We start from the raw sequence: 12063 nt of genomic DNA, 5'->3' as shown, positions 1-12063 counted from the left end.
ATATTTCCAATTTGTGAATGAAGTATATTTCGTAATTTGTTCATAAAAGATGACAAATAAAATTAAATCTAAACCACAGATTTTAGAGATCTTTTGTGTTTGTGTTTTTGAAAAGCTGAACCATCATGAYTGGAGTCTTGTAGAACACATTGAAATGTTTCTAAGGGGTGAAGGAAGCTTAGAAAGGAGAAAAAGGAAGGTTGAACAGAGGCCAAAGGAAGGACATGCTGATAATCATACACACCCATAATAGATTCTGGGGTCTGAGAAAGCAGCAGGAGCTTTAATTCACCCCAAATACTATTTYGGGACCTTTTGATGCTTGTAGTCATGAAAAAATGTTCATCAAAACATACATAATATATATAKAAAATATTCAWATAAATCACTTTTATCACATAGTTTGTCACATGGTTTACGGTAAAGCCCAGCACCTCCACACAAGTTTAAAATGTAAACATGACTAATGAATAGCAATGTTCAGGAGGTTATATAAACTCACATTCTGAGACAATCGAGACAATCTGTTTGGGCTGCCTGTGTTGTGAAGGTTGATTAAGGACTTCTGTAGGGTCTTTTTTAGATATTATGGTTGTAAAATATGTTTCTTTTTTATTCTATCCAGGTTTTTGTTTATTATTCCATTCAGGTTATTGAGGGTGCAAGTCATGACATAGAAAACTCTAGGAATTAAGTTGTTTTATGATTTAAGTTACATGAAATATTTTTCAGTTCAATTATCTTGATGTATTCGAGGACTTTAATGGAATTTCACATTCCATTACAGCATAGGAAACAAACATCTTAATTGTGATTGAAGGCTTTCACTTGTCTTCACAAAAATTAGTTATCTTAGGTTTTAAGCCAGAGAATAAAAAAAAAAAATGGGCCATCTTGAAAGTTCCCTCTTAAGTTCTCTATTGTCAAAGAGGGCTTTTGAATCTTCCCTAAGCCCCAGACATTCTAATATGTATCATGTATACTGGTAAATGTTAATAGGTTTGTTCAAATTCATAAAGCATATCCATATGTATCCATATATAGGAAGATCAAGATAATGTGATGCCAGGGCATCTCTCCTCAAGGAAAGCGCTCCCTTCCCTAGTTTCTACCAGTCTGTCTCCCCTAAAATACTCCTAACTGTTTGGAATCYTTTCAGACACCACCGCTCCTTTAGCCTGATGTTTCTCTTTTTCAGCAGGAAACATACTCTATATTTGTCCCCAGCATATGCCTCTTCTGGGCGCACTTCTACTGTAGTTCTGGATACAGGCAGGAGAGCAGTTCTGTCTAGGTGAGATTCAATCCTAAATGGGCTGTGGAGGCTGAAGAAATTCAAAGCAAATATAGAATCTGAGCAGATTCCCTTTTACATCAGTGCATCCATAAAGAATCATAGAATCATAGAATCACAGAATGCTTAAGCTTGGAAGGGACCTCCAGAGGTTATCTAGTCCAGCCCCCCTACACACGCAGGGTCACCTAGAGCATGTGGCACAAGACGGTCCTTGACAAAGAAAAGAAAGATCAAGACAAAACTGACCCAAATATCCACCTCAGAGCTCTGTGAGTGGGGTTCATCTTTAGCTTTTTAGGACAATTGTAATACTGTAGTTTAAGAATRGTTTATACAGAGTACAGTATCTCTTGATACTTCAGAACTGGAACTGGTTGCCTTAGACTTGCCAAAGAATAGTTTGGAATTGCAGTTTGGAGTCTGCTCAGGAGTCAGATCATAATATCTACCTGTTTAAAAATCACAAATATTCCATTTCCTAGCATGGTGGTAAGAATATGTACTCACAGCATAGTACTACAGCACAACAGCTATGTTCTTGTGCTTTGAAAGGAAAAGAAGATATAGTTTTAGAGGTCACACATGTTTGAAGTTTGGCTATAACTTAAGAAACACTATGACCTCGCTCCTTTTGAGCGGGTGCTGGAAGAAAGAARAAAAAAGGAGAGATCTGGGCCACAGAAAACAGAAGATTCAATTGTTTCATTTCTTCTTTTCTGCCAAGCCTTCCTAAATCTTGGCTGGTCCTTGCATTTATTTATATGCTTTGAAACTGCAAGGCTGGAATTGAGGAGATACATGTAATAAACATGATAGAAAAAAACTACAGCTCCCTAAGCCTGACAAAGAGGATCAACATTTTTATAATCAAAGCAAATTACCATAATATATGGATGTGCTAGGGGAAAACCTCTCCCAGGAAGTTTTTCACTTCAACATTTAATGAAGTTTCATTCCGTAACTGCAAGCAGAGTTCAGCTGCAATGGAAACATTTTTTGAATGTTTTCATTACTAGTGCTGTTGAAAAGATATTCATTGCACTTATCCAATACTGTACCAACAACCAAAGCCTTTGATATTCAGAATGTAGCCATCCAATGTATTTATGCTAGCATTTTGAGGGCTGGTCACCAAAATACTTTTTAATCTAAAGAAGATGAAGTATGCATTGACTTCGATACAGTTATTTCTGGTTGCTGCCGCTATCAAAGCAATTTTGGGCTTAGATTCTCTCGGAAATATTCAGCTGACATCGAGGAGATCACACCACCTAACACTCTGAATAGGGTTATTGAAACTTGTGGGGGGACTTAAGTCCTTAATATGCATTTCAATATTTTAAGCTATATTTTAGGCCAGGCTTGGTATTTCAAAGAACTTGGTCCCCCTGAGAAACACAGGACAATATTTCGAATTTACTAGAGTCAACAGTTCTTACTGCAAGCTGTGGAGAAACAGGAGCATATCAGTCATATAAMAAGTTTAAAACATTTGTTTTATTCAGTCTTCACTATATATATATTGCAGAGACATATGAATTTCCTTTCATATAGTAACAGTATGAAGGAGAGTGGGGCTGATCAAAAACAACACTAAATTTATATACAGTAAGCCATAATCACAAAGTATATCTGTATTTATAACAAAATTCTCCTTGAGTCTGGGATTTTGAAGACAGATAGAAAAGGATTTAAAACGGTTTCAGCCATTGTTGATCACTTCAGATTCTAATTTAATCCATTAAATTGAAGACAATTTAAGGAAGGGAAAGGATTCTTCTATAATTTGACAGGTTAAAGATACCTAAAGGTACACTACTTTCAGAGTACCAGATCATTCCTCATATTAGCATGTAACTCTACTGTCTAAAATGATTCTACCTTTCACTTCCTGTATTAAAGTAACATTTTTAGTTACATTGCAAACCTCCAGTAAGATTTGTAAGCCTGTCAAACATGTATCCAGAGACAGATCTTGAGAAATAGATCTGTCCAGAATTTGAACAAGGAGTAGCCAGACAGATTCAAATTTCCAGGAAAAGAAATGCAGAATGTCTTTTGTAAAACATAATGTGGTCTCAATGAACATGCTAAGCACACACTAGTTTAATATCAGCAGCCTGAGGAACACTGGCTGAACTTGGAAAGATAGTTCATGAAGGCTTTTTCTCCGAATTACAAAGTTAAGGAAATAGCCATCAAATATTCTTTAGGAAAAGAGTAAACTGTGTGGAAAGAATCAGTAGCTGGAATTTCAGTCGAAAGTTATGTGTCTGGAGAGGCTTGTTTGGCTGCGGAAGCATGGTTCTACCTCAGAAAAAAAAAACCATCTTTGATGTGGGTCAAAAGTCCACAGGGTTTCACCAAGGTTTCTCTCATCACATCTCTGAAGGAGTCAAAAAGATGACTAGGCACAGGATGGCAATAGCTACTGCTGCCAGGGAGCCAACAGTAAGTCAAGCAGAGCAGCCTCACAGTTGCTCTGTGATTCCCTCAAATGAGCCCTAAGCACATATAAAGAAGGCAACTTATTTGTTTTTCACCCATATAATACACTTGATTTGCTGTAAGGTATCTTTTATGTCCATCTACCACTGAGTCACAGCAGGATGTTTTAACGATTTTCACATCAGTTTAATTTTGCTTTGTAATCATGAAAAGGGAATTTTTTTGTTGCCGATTTTTTTTTTCAAGAGATCTTTTCTGAAATCTGGCTTTAATCCTGCCACGAGCTGAATTGTGGGTCCTTGCAAAAATGTCATGCAGTTACAGTATGTTAAACAGGTTGCCCAGGTACATGATTTCAAAATAACTCGGTGCTTAGTAAAATAATTAATGGTTTTGAACAACTGGCATCATGTCCAGTGAAAATATGCTAAGAAAGAAGGCAGGAAAAGGTATCAAAAGGACAACTGAAAAATCCTTGAACTATAAAGCCTCACTACAAGGTTACATAAAATTCCACTGGTATAGATTGGAAAAGCTATGAGTCAACATAGCTTCTCCTTGCACCCCTAAGAAAGCATACAAAGAKTTAAAAAGAGCTAGGAGGTTTCTCTGTCTCATTACAAACAGCTACCCTGAGATGTGTGAAATACTGTAACTGAGACCAGAAACATTGTCTCTATATATAGAGAGACATGTTTATATATATGTTTTCTATTGTTTATTAAATATAATTTAAAAATCTCTAAATTTTAACAAAATTCTAAGTGATGAAAATCATTTTATTTTATATGTTTAGGACTCTCTTAAACTGAGGAGCATTATATTCAAAAATATTTTGCTGTGAGAATCCCAAGCACATAAAMAATTTAAAAAAGTATTTTAAATTAACTGTGCTATATGTAAAAAGGATAATCTATAAATGTACCTTGGGGAACAACTTCTCAAACCTAAATTAATGTGCATTTTCAGGACAGATGTGCTTAAGGACTTGCTTAATTATCCACTCAGAGCAATGGGACTGCTTTATGTTTAAAGCTAAGCCTGTACAACCACCTCCAAGAAAGATTCTTTCCTAAATATGAGCCCAAGATTGAGATGAGTCCAAGGTCTTTCATAATTACAGTTGGTTTCAGTAGTATAAATGTGACAAACCCTTAATCTGTTTGAAAGGGCCCTTAATCTCTATCACCCCAAATATTGCAAAAATAGCAACTAGAAGTGCAGATCAAAGGCACAGAACTGATCAGTCAGAATGAGTACATTTTGTAAGCATGCATTTACCAGAAGGAAAAGAAAAGGCAAGGAACAAGCAAGGGGATTTCTACTCCCTTCTCCTCACCACTTGCAACTAGTGGTGAAATGTGCATCCTTGTATGAGTCAATGCAATCACAGCTGCCACGCGCACGCACCCTGTGGCAGTGTGCAGCCTCCTTTGTCCCCATGCAGCACCTGTACCTACAGCTTCAAATATACATAAGTCTTCAAGCTGGTTCCCCAATGCACTGCTTTTAACCTCTCAAAAGTTAACCCTGCATAAACCCTGAGGGTTTTCTTGGAAGAATTTACTTTTAATTTCAAATAAAYGTACATTCTGGGGACTTCCAGAACATTCATTGTGTGTGTCAAGGAAAGAAAACATAACAGATCCCCCAGCAACTTATTGGCAAGAAGAGGGTTTGTCAAAAGAGCATGTTTACTTGTAATTATGGACCTMAATTTAAATCTTTGGCAACACTCACATCTTTGGCATTTGTATTTTAGTGTTGATACAAGTGTCTTAAGAACAACTAGGTAGAAATTTTACTTCAAAAAAAAAATTCATAACTTGGCAGTCTCATGCTCAGTTTATAAATACTTCGAATCCTCTTCTATGTAAACATGGGTAATAATTCCTATGAAAAGTGTGTGATAGCCAAGAAGTTCAATTATTTCCAACCCAAATCATAAACCATAACCAACCATAAATCAACACAAGACAGGTCATCCAAAATGAAGCATCAACTCAGGCATAATTAAAAATATATTTGCCCAGTAAAAGAAAATAAATAAATACCCTCTAAGGATGAAAGGACATGATATTGCCAGGAAAATTCCATTTTATTTTGGAACAATTTTGAACCTGAACACAGGCTCATTGGCACACTGTTATGGTGAAAAATATTAAGAGATATTTTCCTCTTAGGAGTACCCACTGTTCTCAGCTGAGTTTAAAATTAGCCAAATGTAAGCAAGACCAAGAGATGCCACTAACAGACAGTCTTCATGTAGCCATGCAGGCAGGAGCAATTTGTTTCCGTCTGCAATTATCTGTGGAGATTGCTCAAAGATGTAGTTTGCACAAAGCTTATGTAGGCACCTTGCCTTCTGCTCCCAGATACAGCATGAAAGCACCTTTACATTGCAGACTACAACAACCCTGATATGCCGTCAGCAGCGTTTTACCACATTAAYAGTCCCAGTGATCACAAGAAGACTGATTGCAAAAGCAGATGCTACTCGCTCAGCAGTGTTTTAGTCCAGATTACTTAATTTGCTCTTTTTAGTATTCATGACTCTGGCTTTTTAATTACTTCTCAAGAGCTAGAGCCTGCTCTGCTTCGTCTGAATGCATCAAGATCCTATCTCCATTTTTCAGGAAATGAGGTGCCTTGTTAAAGGTTGTGCTGGGAGGCCCTCTTCAGTTGAAGTGAAGCATCCATGATTTACCACATAGGAGAGAACAAAAATCAGCATGGGCCTGTGAACTGCTGATTAGGGCAGTCTGCTCTGAGTTTTGATGACAGCTTGTCACAATATTTGTTTCAGGGTTGGGTTTTGGGGCGTGGGGTTTGAATTGGTTCTTTTCTTAATGACTATTTAAACAAAACTGAAAGCAGAAGTAGATGACTGAAAACAATATCAGCATTAGCCCAGGGCCATGTGCCTCTTTTGCAGCTGCAGAGAAGTTCAGTTTCAACCCACCCATTTCCCTGTCCTCTTCCAGGCACACAGCTGGGTTATTACAACACAGATACTGAGGGTTTGCATCTCCTCCATCCAAGAGGGGAATTGAAGCAGTGGCCTGACTCACTCTTCTGGCCAATGCATGAAGGAAGAGCCTGTTACCCACCTGCATCTGAAAAACTACAAATGATCTGAGGGGTTAGACAGCTGATACTACCAGTGTGGGTTACAGCAACTCTCATCGTACACCACAGATTACGGCCCTTCAAGACCTGTTCTGCTCAGAGTTTGGATACCATCAAGGTTTAGGCAGAAGCTAGACAAATATTGTGACATGGCAAAGTATGTTTCCTCTATAACCTCAACGTACTTAATAAAGATCATTTAAGTTCTACAACATTGTGTGTGAAGTTGATATTATTGTACCAGATACATAGGTAATCTTAACGCAAAGAAATACAGGAAATGGGCTGAAAGTCAAATATTCTAACACTGCTAGGGTCTTGCATGTATTCCCTCTTACTAAGGGGCTATCACCAGCCTTAATAAGCATCTGTCAAGTCTTGAAGCTATAGTCAACAAAGAGCTCTTTGAGGAAAAGCAGGAAGAAGCCCTTGCAGGAGCTCTAACTTTTTCTTGGGAGATGAAGTTAAGCTGAAGCACTCACCTGAGATTCCTTTTACAGTTATTTCTCTGCCTGTTCTCTTATCTTCCTCATTCTGAATCTGACCCTGACCTGACTAATTGACCTTCTACTTTGACGTTATCACTGCCTCATCACTATGGACCGTTTGCATTCATAGTGGACCTTTGCTGTCCCTACTTACTGTCATGGACCTGCTCTGCTCTTCCTGGTCATATACAGTGGGCCTGCACCCTTGTCAGGGAGGTCCCAGCCCCACTTGCCATGCCATGACACTCGGGCTCCAGTCCTGCCTTCCCATATGAAGCAGTGCCTGCCCTTGCTGTATCCTGAGAGTCACTAGCAGATACAAGTGAAGGAACCAAATTTATTTAACTTTAATCATTAGACAACATAAATTATAAACAAGTCAACATATATACAAAATCAAGCTTACAAAAGTGGTATTGGAAACTCTATCAAATCATAATTAAAGACAAAAATCATGTTTCCAGAGAGTGATAGCATTCTGACAAAATCTCCTATGGCAACAGAAGAAAGTGTTTAAAAAGCAACAACATATGGCTTTTTAACGTTAAAAGTTAGAACTTTTAGGATTCTTTGCCTCAACAGATCAACAGGCCATTATATTCTTAAGCTACTTATTACCTCTCCAGTATCTCCAGTAATGACAAAAAAAAAAAAAAAAAAAAAAAAAAAAAAAAAAAAAAAAAAAAAAAAAATCCACATTTCATTGATATAGTTCAGGAAATCAGATCATATTCTTTCAGCATATTTGAGTTTCTTCATTGATGTGAGGACTTTTTCAGAAATAGCTACACATATTTACAAGAAATACATTTAATTAAAGAAAACAAAAGTATACTTGCTTTTATATAATATCTCTAAAGCCATGCAAACATGCTAATATAAACATTTACAGTATATAAAACATGGATGGTGCCAGTGAGATAAATGCAAATTATCCTAATTGCACAATTCAACCAAGATGTCTGTAGAGTTAAAGTTGTCCTTAAAATACATATTCGTTAAATTCTTTCAGCATTAGCTCATCAAGTACCAAATATAGATTATATAAATAAGCACTTAATAAACTGAGCATTCCAGCTTCCCACTCATGTCTCTTATCTTTCACATATCTATCACACACAGTTTTTTCCTTGCAAAAATGCATGTAATGAAGTAATACACTCTGGGAATTAGATAGATTTCCATTTAAAAAATCCCATTCATAAATACAGCAAAATTTACAAGAGTATATGAGGAGAACAGAGGGACAGTATGTACAGTACATGCAAGGTCAGCCTTAAGCCCAAATGGCTAAAATGATTGCTTCATTCTCTACTGACCAGGACCAGACTCCCTCTCCCTCACACACTCCTTGGTAACTATGTTCTGGGAAGACTGGGGAGTGTTGGATGGGTCCAGGAAACTGTTTTCTTGGTGAGAGAATATTTTAAACTCTTTATTCAAAATCCTGCTGAACTGCTGTCTTTGTCAAAACACAGTCTGGCCCAGGAAGCTACACTGCCTGTGGAAATAGGGAGGCTCCAGCCCTTGTCAGCCTTTTGACATGTGCCCATCCGTTAGCATGAGCAGTGTCATTAAAGTCCCTCTCAGACTAAAGCTGTGTGTGTGCTTACGTGTCAAAGAACTGAATCATAGAATCATAGAATGCCGAAGGTTGGAAGGGACCTCAGAGGTCATCGAGTCCAACCCCCCTGCTCACGCAGGGTCACCTAGAGCACGTGGCACAGGGCTGCATCCAAGCGGGTTTTAAAGATCTCCWAAGAAGGAGACTCCACAACCTCTCTGGGCAGCCTGTTCCAGTGCTTTGTCACCCTCACAGTGAAGAAATGCTTCCTTAAGTTCCTGTGGAACTTCCAATGCTTCAGTTTGAAGCCATTTCCTCTAGTCCTATCACTGTCCACCACTGAAAAGAGGCCGCCCCCCTCCTCCTCCCTCTCTCCCTTGAGGTATTTATACACGCTGATCAGGTCCCCCCTCAGCCTCCTCTTCTCCAGGCTGAACAGACCCAGCTCTCTCAGCCTTTGCTCATATGGCAGATGTTCCAGGCCTCTGATCATCCTGGTAGCCCTGCGCTGGACTCTCTCCAGCAGCTCCACATCCCTCTTGTACTGGGGAGCCCAGAACTGGACGCAGTACTCCAGATGTGGCCTCACCAGGGCTGAGTAGAGGGGGATGATCRCTTCCCTCGACCTGCYGGAGAYGCTTTTCTTAATGCACCCCAGGATCCCATTGGCCTTCTTGGCCACCAGGGCACACTGCTGCCTCATGGTCAACTTGTCGTCCACCATGACACCAAGGTCCCTCTCTGCGGGACTGCTCTCCAGCAGGTCCACCCCTAATCTGTACTGGTGTCCAGGGTTATTCCTCCCCAAGTGCAGGACCCTGCACTTGCCCCTGTTGAACCTCATGAGGTTTCTCGCCGCCCAGTCCTCCAGTCTGTCCAGGTCCCTCTGGATGGCAGCACAGCCCTCAGGGCTATCAGCTACTCCACCCAGTTTGGTATCGTTGGCAAACTTGCTGAGGGAGCACTCCAGCCCTTCATCCAGGTCGTTAATGAATAAGTTGAACAGGACCAGACCGAGAACTGACCCCTGGGGGACACCACTAAGTATAGGCCTCCCGCTGGACTCCGCACCATTGACAACCACTCTCTGCACCCTGYCATCGAGCCAATTCCTAATCCACCTCCYTGTCCACWCATCTATCCCACACCTTYGGAGCTTGCCCAGGARGATGCTGTGAGGGACAGTGTCAAAAGCCTTGCTCAARTCCAGATAGATGACATCCACCGCTCTGCCCTCATCTATCCAGCTAGATATTCCTTYGTAGAAGGTGATCAGGTTAGTCAAGCAGGATTTCCCCTTGGTGAATCCATGCTGGCTACTCCTGAGCACCTGGGATTTAAAATGTTATGCGACCTGAGACTGGTAGTGTGACATTTCTGAATTTCCTTCAGCACCAACACAGCTGGCTCATTAGCAAGCAGTGTCACAATACTGAGAAGTGCTGAGACTTGCAATTGGAGGGTCATGTTATTTTTAGAGTGCAGTGTTTTGAAAAAGCCTGTTGAAGATTGCGAAGTACGACAGCGCATTTCACTGGTGTTGTGCTGAGTAAACACATTAGTTATACTTTGTGTCATTCACAATATACCACACCATCTGAAATATTAGCTGACCAGCAGTTACAAGAAGCATCATTGAAATGTCAATATGAACCAACAATAACTAGGTAGCGGCAACTAGAACATTCATTTCTCAATTCAAGTTTAGATAAACAGTGCAGAACTCAGCAATGGAAGTGTTGTAATTTTTGGTGAGAGGTCAYTGATATTTTATGGATAACAAATGACATTAGAGTAGACCAAAAAGTATTTCCACATGGATTAAATTTAAGTGTATAAATAATTATACAGCAAGAGTTGTGGATGAATGAGGAAGGTAGAAAAGCTTGGAGATACTGGAAGTTAACAACTATGCAGAGAGCTTAACCATGAAGAGAGCACATAATGCAGACCTCCATTCCCAGTGCACAGCAAATGAGAACAACTATGAGGTTATCAGTATATGTCACCTTCCATGAGCGAGCCAAATTGGCTCAAAGGAGCTATGGCCTGTACTTGGCCCCAGAGTAGCAGTACAGCGATTTGCAGCTGCTAGTTCTAGTAGCTCTATATTAGTAGCGCTTTCTGAGCACACCCTGGAGCATCCAAGATACAGCTGGATAACGGCTGACGGTTACCATACAGATACATAGTTTGTCAGCCCATAGGAAAGATTGATAGCTACTGTAGGCCACGATGATACCTGCACAAATTTCTTCAGCTTTCACTGGTATGAACTCGAACATAATACACTATTATGGCTCTGTTTTATATCACTCCTAAATAGTTTTTCTTCCATAATGAAAGTGTCAATCTAGAATCACAGAATAACTTGTTAGATGAACTTTTGGAGACTATCTGTTGTTGGTTTTGTATCTACAACAATAGCGAACCTCTGGGCAACCTGATCCAGTGTTTGACCATCCTAACTGTATTTCTGCATATCTATTAAGAATTTCCCTTGCTACAACTTTTGTCTGCTCATTCTCATTCTTTCACTGGACACAGACAAGACTAGATTCCATCTTCTGCATAATGACTCATTAGRTTGTTGAAGACGGTCAATTACTCCCCCTGTTGGCCTTCTCTTCTCTAGACTGAATGTAGCCAGCTCCCTCAGCTTATCCATTATATTGGCAGTGGGCTTTTGTTTCCCAGGGATGAAAAAGGCAAATAGAGGTGCATCTTCTATTCGTTGAAAATGATAGTCATTTTTAACCAGCTTTACACAGCTGTAGAGTAACCTGTGAAACTGAGCAGGATTCAACTGCCTGCATCTTAGAGTGATCACAGACTGCTACCTAGTTCACCTGTATAGGAGTCAGAAACCACTACTCAAGGCCCAAWCCAAATGTATTGAAATAAAAATAAAAATTCATTAATTACAGGTCAACKTATGGGGTCTAACTATGCTTATGTATGTGCTGTGCTGAAAAAGTAATCTCTAGAGCAATTGGGAGTGTGGCAGGCATTATACCTCCCCTCACCACAAACAAGGGACTTCCATCTAAGTCCCACTTGGTATGAAAGCAGCGCTCTAGTTTGTGCACAACCCAGTCCTGGTAGAGCTGGCAGGATACTAGCTATGGAGCAGGAAT

This window comes from Nothoprocta perdicaria, unplaced genomic scaffold (genome assembly GCF_003342845.1).
Source record: "Nothoprocta perdicaria isolate Ctin4 unplaced genomic scaffold, notPer1 scaffold_106, whole genome shotgun sequence".
Taxonomy (NCBI): Eukaryota; Metazoa; Chordata; class Aves; order Tinamiformes; family Tinamidae; genus Nothoprocta; species Nothoprocta perdicaria.
This window is presented reverse-complemented; position numbering follows the sequence as displayed.